The sequence below is a fragment of the Balaenoptera physalus genome (genome assembly GCF_965194825.1).
Source record: "Balaenoptera physalus genome assembly, chromosome: 16".
NCBI lineage: Eukaryota > Metazoa > Chordata > Mammalia > Artiodactyla > Balaenopteridae > Balaenoptera > Balaenoptera physalus.
Genome location: NC_138898.1, coordinates 8566993 through 8581783, shown reverse-complemented (window position 1 = coordinate 8581783; position 14791 = coordinate 8566993). Strand labels below are relative to the sequence as shown.

The 14791-nt window shown below is 42.0% G+C and overlaps 1 protein-coding gene across 3 annotated transcripts in view; it reads right to left on the bottom strand.

The window, feature by feature from the left end:
- ZNF217 (zinc finger protein 217) overlaps nt 1-12170 on the bottom strand; it is a 39292-nt gene extending 27122 nt beyond the window's left edge. Inside the window, exons 1-2 of one of the 3 annotated variants that reach the window (XM_082428369.1) lie at nt 11875-12170; nt 1097-1176 (exon numbers count right to left, since the gene is read on the bottom strand). The gene's annotated coding sequence lies outside the window, so the exon portion shown is untranslated. Of the gene's footprint in view, nt 1-1096; nt 2628-11874 lie in introns of those variants that run through there. The other 2 variants (XM_082428365.1, XM_082428366.1) reach the window with 2 other exon arrangements.
- Between the last annotated feature and the right edge of the window lie 2621 nt (nt 12171-14791).

Here is a 14791-nt window from a genome sequence, read left to right as displayed (position 1 = left end):
GCCCCTTAGAAGGTGGAGACCCACACTTAAGATTTACTTGGAAAGCGTGTATAGTTAAAACAATTAAGAATGAAAACTCCAAAAGCAACAGGAGGACGCCAGGAACATTCGCTTTTGTAGTAAAGCCAGGAACTCACTATTATCGTATGAAATGAAAATCGAAAATCGAACGTTGGTCTCCATATACTTAGCTCCGCCCACGCATAATCCTGTTTTCCCCCCCCGCCCCCCCCCCCAGCTAGACTATCTCTAAAGGAGTCAGGTGCTGCAGAGACGCAGGCGACACAAACAATGGAACCAGAAATGTCCCTTCAAATGTGAGCTGATGCTCGGCACACGTTATTCGGGGAGAGAGCGAAAGACCCCGCTTCACCTCTTTTTAATGCGACGCACATCACCTACACCTCATTTTTCACAATTATCCAAACAGACCAGCCCTCCTTAAGATCTATTTCCCAGTGTATGCTTATAAAATCGCACCATTATCTCTGATCTAATCCCAGCAATAGGAGCCCTCTGGCTTTAGTTAACTTCTGATTTTCTCTCCAGCTCCTGCCTGCCACCGCATTCTCAGATCTAACAACAAAAAACCCTTCTAATTTGCTATATTTAACATTCATTGGAATCATCTTTTGAGAATTAGCCTTCATTAGCAGAGGAGGGTGCCGTTATGATCTTCTTATTTTCGCAAGTATTTATTTTACTGTGGAACTATTATAGAGAAACGATTTGGAAACTGTATGTAAATCCCTGGAGCTGAAACGGAGCCAACACAGACTTAAAAGAATTCAGTGTTCAGAGCAGGAAAACCTGAAAAACTGCAGTGAGGAGTTAGCAGGAAAAGAAAATGAAAAAGTTAGGCAAACCTGCCAGCTCTGCAAACTACAAGGGACATTTGAGAAGGAAATGAAGAAGGGCAGCTCTTTTAACAGGACAGAATGCACTAAATGAAGTAGGGATCACCAGCGACTCCAGGGAACACCAAACTTCTCTCTTTCCTATTAAGTTTCTTCATCCCATTCAAGTCATCTCACAATTTTAAACGCCCTACAAAACATCATAATAATACATGATAAAAATAAATAGCAGAAATTACCTTGCAGAAGTGGAGGCAGGGTCTGGAACCAGGAGGCTTTCTCTCCCTGAGTTGGCCGGTCCACCTGACTCAGAACAATACTGGAAGAGATGTGATTGCTGGTTTTTATAAGCAAACCAAAAAAGGGAGGGGCCAAGAATAAGGCTCAGTATAAATAGAGGTTTAGATGCAATCCCAGCTTGACTAACCAATCATGGCTGTGTCTGCCCCATTGGCAAGTTTGGTGAGTACCCTGCCCCACTTTACAAGCACAACTTCTGTGCATCTTCTCCAATATCCTGGATGGTTTTCCAAGGCTGACTCCACTCAAAATGTCACTGTAAACTTTCTTTAAAAATTACACGGGTCACAAATAAAACAAACTAGAGAATATAACAAAAAAGAAACACTCAGATATAGAGAACAAACTAGTGGTTACCAGTAGGCAAAGGGAAGAGGGGGAGGGGCAAGATAGGGGGAGGGGATTAAGAGATGCAAACTACTATGTATAAAATAAATAAGCTACAAGGATATACTGTAAACACAGGGAATAGAGCCCGTATTTTATAGTAACTGTAAATGGACCTTTAAAATTTGTGAATCACTATGTGTACACCTGAAACTTATATAACATTGTACATCAACTATACCTCAATTAAAAATAAATATATATAAAGTACTAGGGATGCAATATGCAACATGATTAGTATAATTAACACAGCTGTATTTTATATATGAAAGTTAAGAGAGTAAATCCTGAGTACTCATCACAAGGAGAAAAAGTTGTTGTTTGTTTTTTATTTTGTGTCTATATGAGACGATGGATCCTCACTAAACTTACTATGGTCATCATTTTGTGATTGTGAAAAGTCAATCATCATGCCGTACGCCCTAACCTTACGCAATGGCATATGTTGAATACTTCGCAATAAAACTAGAAGAAAAATAAATTACATGGGTCACGATGTAACTTTTGGAGCACCTCTTTAAAGCTTTTGTTCTCATCTAATATTCCAAATGGGGAGCTGTGGGGTGAGGGGGAGGTGATGGAAGAGGAAAGTAACTAACATCTATTGAAATGCAATTTTCATCATCATCTCAGTAAATGGAACCATCTTCCATCCACCCACGTAAGCCAAAACCTGGAAGTCAAACTATGATATTTCATCTCCAGCCCCACCCCCGTCTCTCTCACACACACAAACACACACACACACAAACACAAACACACACACCTTTCATCCATCAGCAGGGCCTATAATTTCTATCGTAATATATCTCAAATCTCTAACACAAGGCTACTCCACAGCACCACAATCTCTCACTCCTCCAAATAGACCAAGGTGTCTCCAAGCTTCTTCCTTTCTAGGTTTGCCTTGGTTATGTTCTTCACCCATAGCCCAAGAGATCTTTTACAGTGTAAATCAGATCGTGTCACCACCCTGCTTAATGGCTTCCTATTGCCTCAGGAAAAAGAACAAACTCCAGAGCCTGCCTGCCAACCCTGTAGATCTGGCCCCTGCCTAAGTCTCCAGCCTCAAGTCTTGGCAAGCCCTCTGCGTAGAGCTCTAAGCTCCAGCCACAAGGCCTTCTCTCTGACCCGGAGGCTCCAGCCCTGTGTTTCCCTTTGCCTAGTTCTATCTCTCCAGTCTTTCAGGAAATCAGCTTCTATTCCTCCTGAGAGGTTTAAACTCTGGGCTCTCTGGGGGGAGGCCCTCTGACAAGGTGTTGGAAGGTCTTCTCTCCAATAATCCAATCTTGGGCTCAAACATTCCTGCTCCAACCTCTTGACAGCTGCATTAATCCTAGAATACTATTTAATCTCCATGGGTTTCAATTCCTGATCCATAAAATGGTGTGATGAAGAAGAAGATGGAGGAGGCAGGGAAGGGTGAGGTAAATTTTTTTTTTTTTTTTTTAATTGAAGTATAGTTGATTTAGGGACTTCCCTGGCGGTCCAGTGGTTAGGACTCAGCACTTTCACTAAGGTGGGTTCAATCCCTGGTCAGGGCACTAAGATCCTGCAAGCCTCTTGGTGTGGCCCCCCAAAAAAAAGTATAGTTGATTTACAGTATTACAATATTATATTAGTTTCAGGTATATGACATAGTGATTCAAAATTTTTGTAGATTATACTCTAAGGTTATTATAAGGACTTCCCTGGTGGTCCAGTGGTTAAGACTCTGTGTTTCCAATGCAGTGGGCACGGGTTCCATCCCTGGTCAGGGAACTAAGATCCCATGTCATGTGGCGCGGCCAAAAAAAATTTTTTAATTTTTAAATTAAAAAAAAAATGTATTATATTGTTGGCTATATTCCCTATGCTGTATAATAGCAATATATTCTTGTAGAAGAAAGTAGATCTTAAAAGTTCTCATCACAAGGAAAAAAAATATTTGTAACTATGTGAAATGATTCATGTTAATTAAATGTATTGTGGTCATCATTTCAAAATGTATACATATACCAAATTACTACATTGTATACCTTAAACTTATACAATGCTATATGTTAATCATATCTCAATAAAACTGGAAGAACTATATAATAATATAATTATATTATTTATATAAATAGTATTTGTTTTCATAAGACTCTTGGGAAAATTGAGGCACACTGTGTAAAGCTTGTAAGCCCAGAGTTTTGCAGGCCTGGCACTGTTCTAGGCACCGGAGCTAGAGCTTACAGTAAGCAAAGCAAACGAAGTTCTTTCCGTTTTTGGAGCTTACCTTCTAGAGGGAGGCAGACAACACACAGGCTCAGTGGCGAGGGGAAGGTGCCTGCTGTTTTTTGGACTGGGGCTCCCTGAGGAGCAGAGACCTCCAGAAAGTCGGGTGGCAAAGTACACTAAGGCAGGGAGCACAAGGTGAGAAGGCAGAAGACAGGGCAGAAGACAGGCTGACCCGGGGAAAGCACTGCAAGGAGGCCAGCGCATCGGGGCCCAGCGGGTGAGGACAGGGGAGCAAGGAAATAATAGGGCAGGACCTTGTAAAGACAGAGGCAAGGACTGGGTTTTTTTGTTTGTTTTTTTGGCCGCATCACAAGGCATGTGGTATCTCAGTTCCCAGACCAGGGATAGAATCCGTGCCCCCTGCAGTGGAAGCGCAGAGTCTTAACCACTGGACCGCCAGGGAAGTCCCAAGGACTGGTTTTTGACTCTGGTAGCAGTAGGATATCAAAGATGGTCAATTCTCTGCTCTCATTTTATTTGCTATATCTGCAGCCCTCGATACCGTCAGCCCTTTCCTCTTCCTTGAAACACTTTTCCCCCTGATTTGGGACACTGCGCTTTCCTGATTTCCACCAGTCCTCACTGGCTGCTCCTTCTCCGTCCCCTCTGCTGGTTCTTTTCCCCTGACCTCCAGACTCTGAAGTGCCCCAGGGCCCAGTGCTGGAGCCTGGTCTTTTTCCTACTCATTCCCTAAGTATTTCATTCAGTCCAGTGGCTCAAAATACCATCTATAAGGCTCCTAAATTTATATATTTCCCACCCAGACCTCTCCCCTCAAACCCCAAAATATATTTCCAGCTGTCTACTCCAGCTCCATTTAGACGTCCAGAAATTATTTCTAGATTTCAACCTCAGACCTTCTCCCATAGTCCTCCACCACTAATGAATACATAAGATCATAGAATTGCATGAGACTCTCCAGGAAGGGAATGTAGATGGAGAAGAAAGAGTGAGTGGGTAGAGAGCTGGGTCAGCCAAGAAAAGAGTGGGTAGAGAGCTGGGTCAGCCACCGACATTGGATCATGCACCCCTGTCAGGTACCCCCCGAGCTCAAACCAATGCAATTATACTCATCACACATTATAGTAATTATTTCTGCCTGTCCTCCTCCCACTAGAGTCTAAACTCCATAGAAATACATGATACTGTGATTTGTTCTCTGCTGTATCTCCAAGTCTTAGTATGATGTCTGTCTATTGCAGCGATCAATAAATGTGTTCAAGACAAATGAATATAGAAATAATACTAATGCATAGAACTCAGCCGCAGTGAGATCCAGCCAAAAGGGACCTGAAGTTTGGGTGTTCAGGCCAGTCACTGGGGTCTTGGCTCAGTTTTCTCATCTGTAAAATGAGGCTTCTAACCTCTGTTCGACCTGCCTCATTGGATAGTGGGGTTGCCCCCTGTCATACCACGGGGAAGCTCCGTGCTGTATTAACAGCAAAGGGTCGTTTTTACCATGACTCTTGTCTTGACTGCTGAGTGTCAACTCGGCAGGGGGCTCTGCTTGTGTCTGGACTCACCTTTGGGTACACCTGGAACTCAGCTCCCCTGATGACCTTTACATCAGACCTGAAACCCAAGAGGTCCCGCACTTTGCTAAAAGAGCATTCAGAGTCTTTGAACTCACTTTTCTCAACTGGTGTAGTGAATGGTTTATATAGTTGGTTGGTTAGGAATTTTATTTTCTTTCATTTTTTGGTCTGAATCAGACTGTTAACTCCATCAGGAGTGGGGACTTGTCCAAATTCACACCCAGCAGAGCCTCCTGCCTTGGGATGGGTTGGGTGGACTAAACCACTGACAGTTCAAAAAACTTCTATGCCAGAAACAGGGCCAGCGTGCCGAGAGGCTTAGCTGATAAGCTCTAACGTTGATTGAGTTCATGTGTGCTTTTCATTTTGTAACTCATTTAATCCACCTAACGACCCAGCGAGGCAGGGCCTATATTTTTCCATTTTTATAGACAAAGAACGTGGGCACAAAGAGATTAAGTAGCTGGCAATAAGCAGCAGAGCCAGGCGTCTAAATCCAGCACCTGCCTCTAAGGCCTCTGTCCTTACCTACAGATACACGACCTTCTTCATACCCGGGTCCCCTGCCTAGGTCTCCACCTCGGCTCCTCTCCCCCCCTTCCCCCCTCCCTCACTGTCCTTCATCACAATGGCCTCCTTTCCTGTGCAGACACCGGCCAAGCCTCACCCCAACACCTCATGGTGTATCCCCAGGACCTTGAACCATGCCTGGCACATAGTAGCTGCTCATTAAAATACCGGATGCAAAATGAGGATGAATGCTGTGCGCCAGGTGCCTGCCATCTACTATCTCATTACTTTCTCCTAGTAATGGGCCCAGCATTTTTCCCACATACCAGGGATACAGCTGTGAGGAAAGTGGATTCTGAGCTTGCAGAGTAGAGCATACTCATATGCCTACTAAAATGAAATTCCAAACTGTGTTGAATACACTGGGAAATAAAAAAAAAACAGGGAATAAAATGTTTAGTATCTCCATCTACTGCCTTCTGATAAACATTTGATAAACCATTCTCTGCTTACCTATCTCCTTGCTCTGTGATGGCTTCCTGTCCCACTGTCACTTTGAATCTCTCCAAATACATGTGCCATGTATGTGCAAAAGTCAATCTGTAGCCATCCTGCCCATCCCCCAAGGACCACGCCAAATGCCACCACCCTCTCTTTGTTCAGTCACTGTTTGCTCACCCCTCCTTTGTGACATTTGCTGGATTATGCTTAGCCCACCTGAATAAATCACAGGCTCCTTGAAGGGAAGGCCAGTTTCCTCCATGTCACAGTTGCTGGCACACAGGAAGTGTCTCAATATTTAGATGTTCTATTTAATTAAATAAATATGCTCCCTGATTGGCAGCTGCCAATCCAGGAGAGATGCAGATGATCACATCTCTGTCACACTGAGCTCTTCACAATCTGCACTGATCTTTTCAAAAGTCAAATGTGATCACATCAGGGCCCTGCCCCAGACTCCCAACGTCTCTGAAAATAAAGACAGAATTTCTGGCAGGATCTGGTGGGCCCTGTGAAGACTTTGGACTTTATTCCAAAAGCACTGGGATGCCAACGGGAAAAAAAAAAGTAGTAAAACCGAAAGAACTATTGAACTTCAAGTGTTTCTTCCTTGAGAGATTATCTCCTGAAGGATCTCATCCTGGTTAAACAAAGAGGCCACAGCAAACATGAAGAAGTTACAGTTCTCTTACTTCAAGCCCCCATTTTCCTCTCCTTGCGCCAAGGGTAGGATCACAGAATCAAAGCAGTCACGGATCGCCGTGCCTGGCACCAGCTGTAATCTGATCAATCGTGACCCCTTGAGTTATTACTGCCTTTCCTTAAAAAAGAGTAAACTGAGGCTCAGAAGAGTTAAGTAGGCTGACTGAGGTCACACAGCTAACAGTTTGATTCCCTATCTTCCAGACTAAGGCCAATGGGCCATTTGAATCCAACGTCAAACCTCAACTCTGTCACCAACCTAAATTTCCTCACCTCTAAAAAACACTGGGGCTTCCCTGGTGGCGCAGTGGTTAAGAATCCGCCTGCCAATGCAGGGGACACGGGTTCGAGCTCTGGTCCGGGAAGATCCCACATGCCGCGGAGCAACTAAGCCCGTGCGCCACAACTACTGAGCCTGCGCTCTAGAGCCCACGAGCCACAACTACTGAAGCCCGTGCGCCTAGAGCCCGTGCTCTGCAACAGGAGAAGCCACCGCACTGAGAAGCCCGCGCACCGCAACAAAGAGTAGACCCTGCTCACCGCCACTAGAGAAAGCCCCCGCGCAGCAACGAAGATCCAATGCAGCCAAAAATAAATAAAGTAAATAAATTAAAAATAAATGGGCTTCCTGGTGGCGCAGTGGTTGAGAGTCTGCCTGCCAATGCAGGGGACACGGGTTCGAGTCCTGGTCTGGGAAGATCCCACATGCCGCGGAGCAACTGGGCCCGTGAGCCACAACTACTGAGCCTGTGCTCCACAACAAGAGAGGCCGCGATAGTGAGAGGCCCGCGCACCACGATGAAGAGTGGCCCCCGCTCGCCGCAACTAGAGAAAGCCCTCGCACAGAAATGAAGACCCAACACAGCCAAAAATAAATAAATAAATAAATATATATATTTTTTTTAATAAAATAAAAAATAATCAGGTACTTATATAAATAAATAAATAAATAAATAAATAAATAAATAAACAAACAAAAATCAGCACTGATGCACATTGCTTGACACCCTATTTCCTGAATGTTCACCAGTCAGCCGTGTGTGGCTCCAGGGCAAAGTTGAAACCTCCTCACCCAATGTGCCTCCCCTCCCCCCATTCTGGAACAGCCATATTTTACTCCATTGCCCCGGGGCTAGTCTCCTCCCACCTCAGTCACTCCCTGGCGTTCCTGGTGTCCCTGAGTACTCGGCCTGTCTTCCCCAACAGTCTGCAAATCTCCTTTGAAGGTAGGGGAGAAAGGTCATGCAAAGTATATCCCAACAGCAATTAGCAGAGTGCTTTTCACAGAGTTGGGAAGCAATATAGGTTTGTAAGATGAAAATATCCTAGACTAGGTCTCAAACATCCATGCCTTCCTTCACACTGCCTGTCAGAGCTCAGCAGCTAGCAAATCTTACAGATGCTATCGTCTCAAAATCTCTCAGTGCACCCTTTTCCTTCTTATTTCCACAGTCCTTGTTTCTTGTTTCATTCTGATCTGTGTAGTAATCTCCTAACCGGTCCTCCTGTACCTGTCTTCCTCCTAACCCAGAATACTTTTTCCCGAACCCCACAAATAACCATCCTGCCACTGTCCCGTGCAAAAATCTCCAATTTTACCAAAAGAAGCCATACCTCCCTCTCTTAGGATACAAAACTACGGCCCCAGCCAAGCTTTCAGCTAGATTCATTCCATAAATATTTATTTGGGAGCACTCCTCTGTCCCGGGCACTTGGCTGGATAGTAACTGAAGAATGAGATGCAAAACAAACTGCATTCCTACCTTCATGGAGCTTACATTTTAATCGGAGAAATAGACATTAAACAAATCAAAACATAAATAAACAGAAAAGCATATAATTACAGTACCTACCCTGGAGAAATAATCACTCGGGTACTTAAAGAAGCATACACAAGGATGTTCATTGCAGCATTGTTTATAACAGTGAAAAATTAGAAACAACCTATGTGTTCATCAAAAGGAAAATGGCCACATAAACTACGGTATATCCGAATTGAAGAATATAGACAGCAGTTGGAAAGAATGAAGTGGTGTGGCTAGATCACCAAGACATTGTGGAGAAAAAAAACAAAGCTGCAAAAACGTATGCCATTTTTGTTTAAAAAGACACACACAATAATATATTTTCCAAAGGAAATACATGTATATGTATATAATATTTATGTGTATATATTATATATAAATATATTTACATATACATATATACGTATACATGTACACATATATTTACATTAATACACACATACATATGTTTATGTATACATATGTATATATGTATGTGTATATTAATGTAAATATATATGTATACACACATCATACGAAATATATATATGCTGATCATTTCTCAATATATACAAATACTGAATCATTATATTGTACCACCTGAAACTAATATAATGTTATATGTCAGTTATATCTCAATAAATAAATAAGAAATATATATATGGAAATACACAAATAAAAGCTGTTTAATTCTCAAGTGTGGGCAAGGATCCAGGACAGTTTGGTGATATCTAAATATTTTAATTTCTTTACATGTAAAGCATACTCATATGCCTACTAAAAAGAAATTCCAAACTGTGTTGAATACACTGGGAAATAAAAAAAAAAAAACAGGGAATAAAATGTTTAGTATCTCCATCTACTGCCTTCTGATAAACATTTGATAAACCATTCTCTGCTTACCTATCTCCTTGCTCTGTGATGGCTTCCTGTCCCACTGTCACTTTGAATCTCTCCAAATACATGTGCCATGTATGTGCAAAAGTCAATCTGTAGCCATCCTGCCCATCCCCCAAGGACCACGCCAAATGCCACCACCCTCTCTTTGTTCAGTCACTGTTTGCTCACCCCTCCTTTGTGACATTTGCTGGATTATGCTTAGCCCACCTGAATAAATCACAGGCTCCTTGAAGGGAAGGCCAGTTTCCTCCATGTCACAGTTGCTGGCACACAGGAAGTGTCTCAATATTTAGCTGTTCTATTTAATTAAATAAATATGCTCCCTGAATTCTTTCATTCACTCATGCATTTACTCTCTTACTCAACAAACATTTATTAAGCACCTACTGTGTACCAGGCACTGTTCTAGGTGCTGGGAATGCCGCAGGAAAGCAAACCAATCAAAACGCCTATCCTCACAAAGTTAACATTTAACATTCTAGTGTGTTAATTAAGTACTATGGAGAAAAATAAGGGGAGCGAAGGGGTCAGGAAATGGAAGGGGTAGGTGTGGGAGGCGGGGGGATATTAAATAGGCTAGTCTGGGCCTTCCCTGGCAGACCAGTGGTTAAGACCGAGCTTCCTCTGCAGGGGGTGCGGGTTCGATACCTGGTCAGGGAAGTTCCGCATGCCAAGAAGTGGCCAAAAGACAAAAAAAAAAAAAGTCTACTGCAGGTTGACTTCATAGGTGGAGACATCTGAGTAAAGATCTGAATAGGGTTCCAGTGGGAGCCATGTGGGGTTCTGGGGAAAGAGGCTAAAAGGTTGGCCTGCAAAGACCTTGAAGTGTGTATCCAGTGACTCAAGGAACTACAAGGCAGCTAGCATGGTGGCCGAGTGGCTGGTGTGAAGTAAGAAGAGACAAATCAGAAAATGAGAATGCAGGGGATGCATATAAATTGCCTGGGGCCTTTGGGACTTTGTAAAGATAGGATTTTATCTGAATGAGCCTGAGGGCCACTGAATGGTTTGAGCAGAGGAATGATGACCTGGCTGGGGTATTAAGAGGCTTATTAAACAGATGATAAAATTAAGAGCACTTCTAAAGTAGTAAAGCAGACAGTCCCCTTTTCTGAAATCACTCGGATATTTAAGTGTGTTCATATTTTCAGGCTACTTTTACAATAACAACAACAAAAACGAGGACAATAGCAATAGAAGAGATAAAAAGGATAAGAAGGGAGAAATAAAATAATTTATTGAGCCCCTGCTATGTGCCAGAGTCTTGACTCCACACCTAATGTATCCAATCAAGCTGTTACTTAGTTCTCCTGATAACCTATCTATATTTATGTAAATGTATATATAAATTTAAGTATATTTAAATTCATTTGCCAAATGAGGAAACTATAGCCATCAGAGGTTAACTTGCTTTCTGACTTACTAACTTCTAACTTCATTGAGGTGCTACAACAAAAATAAAGTGAAATTCTCACCCCGTCTAATTCCAAACCCCATGCTGCCACACGCCATTCTTTTTTACCCTAAGTTGTTGACCTTGGCCTTAGGAGACTAGAGGATAATAATAGGGATCATTGATTAAGTACTTATTACAGGCCAAGCACATTGTATGCACCATTACTGGATACCCAGGCAGAGTCAGTACCCCCTCTGCCCAGATTAGAAACCTGCAACTCCGAGCAGTCATATGGATAGTGGTTAAAGGGCTGAGCTCATAAAACTGGGTTCAAACCAAGACTCTGGACTACCCAGCTGTGCCGCCTTTGCCACCTCACTTGAGCTCTCTTTGCCTCTGTTCTCCCCATTTTACAGATGGAGGTAAGAATACTCACTGACAAGTGTATTTAAGAGGAATAAATAAATCCTCACCTGTAAAATGTTTTGCAGAGAATTTGGCACATGGTAAACATTTAATTAAGACACACTATTATTATGAAGATTATTGCCCACAGTCACAGAAGCTCACCCACTGCAGGACCCTGCCAGGGTACTTATTCATGGGTTGGAGAAGAGAAGTGTGTTTATAGAGGTGAGGGATTTGTCCTCTCCAGAACTGAGTCACTCACTTTCAATCATCTGAGCGCCCACCCAAGGTAGACTAAGTAAGTGGAATTCCCTGGAAAAAAAGATACATACCTCAATCTGGGTGATCCTCCAGGAAGTTTCGGAGACAACCCACCTTTCAGTGTTCCTTGGGCATCTTCTCCAAACTGAAGGTCAAGCAAGGCCTGAGCAACCCCTGAAGGAGGAAGTCAGAGGTTAGTGGCAGCAGGAAAGGATGTGGAACAGAAGAATCTCCTGACTTTAGGTGTGCCCTCTCAAGCCACGCCCTCCAATAGGATATTGGGATTTGGGAGAAGTGCTGGAGAGGAGATTAAGGTCAGAGCCATACCCTTGACAGGCATAGAGTGACCAAAAAAAATCCCTGAGTCTAGACTAAAGATAAGACAGTTGCCCTAAATTTCTGGAGCATAGTTAATCCCAAACGAGCTACTTCACCACTTCACTTTCAGCAGCTCCCAACACGAACACAGCAAGTTTTCCCAGAAACCGGAACTGAATAAAATACAGTCTCCAGAGGCTTCCTGGATCCAAATCCTACTCCACTGCTCAGCTGCTAGGGGACCTCAGCCCGATGATTTAGCCTCTCTACCTCACCTGTAAAATGGGAATAATAGTCCCCAATGCATCAGGCGCCTTTAAGGGTTAAATGGGCTGATGGTGATGAGACCTTAAAAACCTTAAAACTGACTCAGTAAATGTCAGCCAAAACGACATTAGCCATCCCTCTCCCTGTCCTAAATCAGCCCTTCTACTTAACTAATCTCCTTGGCCTCTTTGACAACTTTTTTTCAAACGTCGTTAGCACATTTTGTTGACATATTTTTACAAATACCAAGCCTGCATGTCCTCTTAAAAATATTTTAAGAGATTATGTTTTGTTCCCACTTGCTTTGAGGAACAGCTTCAGCCACGTTGAGTGGGATGAAAACAGTATAAAAGCAAATGAGGATAATAGACCATCTTTCCTGAACTTTTTCAAAAAAAAAAAAAGAAAAGAAAAAGCAAAGAATTAAAGATTCAGATCCTGGGCTTTTAAAGACCATCTTGCTAAGTATTTTCTTACCAAGTTCCTTCTTTTTTTTTTCCTCCCCCACAAACACAACAGTAACGAGATAGTTTTTCTTTCTCCCTACTTTCAAAAAAAAAACACCAAAAACTCTGTCACATAAATTTCTCCAAACAAATACAATTGAATTTGCTATAATGATTTGTAACTGATATGCTATGTCCTTTAAAGAAAAGAAGGCTATGAACAGAAATAAACAGTTTCTGAAGCAGTTGTATCCGAAGTCAAGGAATAAGAACAACAACGTGTCCCCAAGGAAACAAAGTAGAATTTGGAATCCAAGCTAAAATGGCTCTGCCTTAATCCTCTGTTACCCTGTACCATGGGGCTGCGTTTACAGGAAACGCCTGCCACCAGAAGTTTTCTGCTAGTTTTCAACCCGCTTTCAATCGTATTTTTGCATCATCAACTCAGCCATATGGAAACAAATAAAACACTCAGCTTAAAAAAAAAAAATCGTAGAGGAAGAGATTGCTGACCTGTTCATTTCTACCTTCTCCAGGATGGGTAGAGAGGCAAGAAGAAATGCAGGCTCCCCTCCCCCTCCACGACTGGGCTTCCCGGCTGGGTGGAAACTATCTCATTACCACATTTTCAACAAGCAGACCGGTTTCCTTGTTTAATCAAAGTTAGTTTGTGGTTGTTTGGCAGTCTGCGCTTGCCAGGTTTTTATGGCTATAGAAAATGTGTATTTATTTATTTTGAGATGGCTATGACCATATGACACATGAGCTAGCCTTAGCCAATGATTTATAAGAGCTCTGAAAAGCACTGCCTTTAAACATTTTAATAGAGGCTCTCTCATCCTTTGTAAGTGGAAGTGTAAATTGGTACAGTCCTTTTGTAAACAACTCAGTGAGACAAGTCAAGGGCCTTACAAATGTTCATACATTTGGGTGCAGCAATAACACTCCTGAAATCAATCCCAAGGAAATAACCCTAATCAAGGAAAAGGTGTTATGAACAAAGACATTCATGGCAACAAGACTTAATATAAGGGGAAGAAAAACACACACACACCCTCTCTCCCCACATACATGTGGAAAAACACAGAGGAATAGCTAATCATCCAAATTATGCCCCACTTTTGCACATAGCCATTTTGAAATTAGAAAGTTTTAAAAAATAATGCCATTGGGAAATAGTTAAAATAGCAAATGGAAAAAAAATCAAGATGCAAAATCATATTTTTAATAAACTATGTCTTTTTATTAGTAAGCAAAAAGAGCATATAAGCATATGTAAAACTGTTGAAATTGGTTTTCTTATCACAGAAATTTTAGTACGGACTGTGCATCATGTGATACTGAGGACTTATTGTTCATTCATTTGCTGTGATAATGGCATTTTGAGTTACTAGGAAAAAATTTACATATTTTTTAGAGATATATATTGAAGAGTATAGGAGACGAATGGCCTGGTATGTTGGAGTTTATAATATTTAGCAAACTTTAAAAAGGAGAGAATTGAAGCAAATGTGGTTTACATCTTGAAACTGCAGAACTGAGGTTGGCCATGGGGGCTTCACTATTCTCTCTATTCTTATGTTCATTTCAAAATTTCTATTAAAATTTTTTAAATGGTTGTTTTTTGATCATGGGATATGCATGACCTTTTTCTACCTCCTATTTTTCTCGAAATATTTTCTCTTATATGCCTGTATTATCTTTGAAATAAAATAAATTAACATTTGTTTTACCAAAAAGAAATTAAAAAGAGTTGACAGTCCCATGAGATGTTTTTATTGCTGTGTAATAGTAGTGAATCCTCAGAATGCTCTGATAAACCTAGGTACCTTAAAATGCGAGCTCATAAATGGTCCAAATCCTCTCTGTGGGTTGCACCACTGTCTGAGACTATGCTGTAAATATGATCAGCTGATAACAAGGCCAGCTGCAGCGAACCATTTTAAAGATTAGGAAC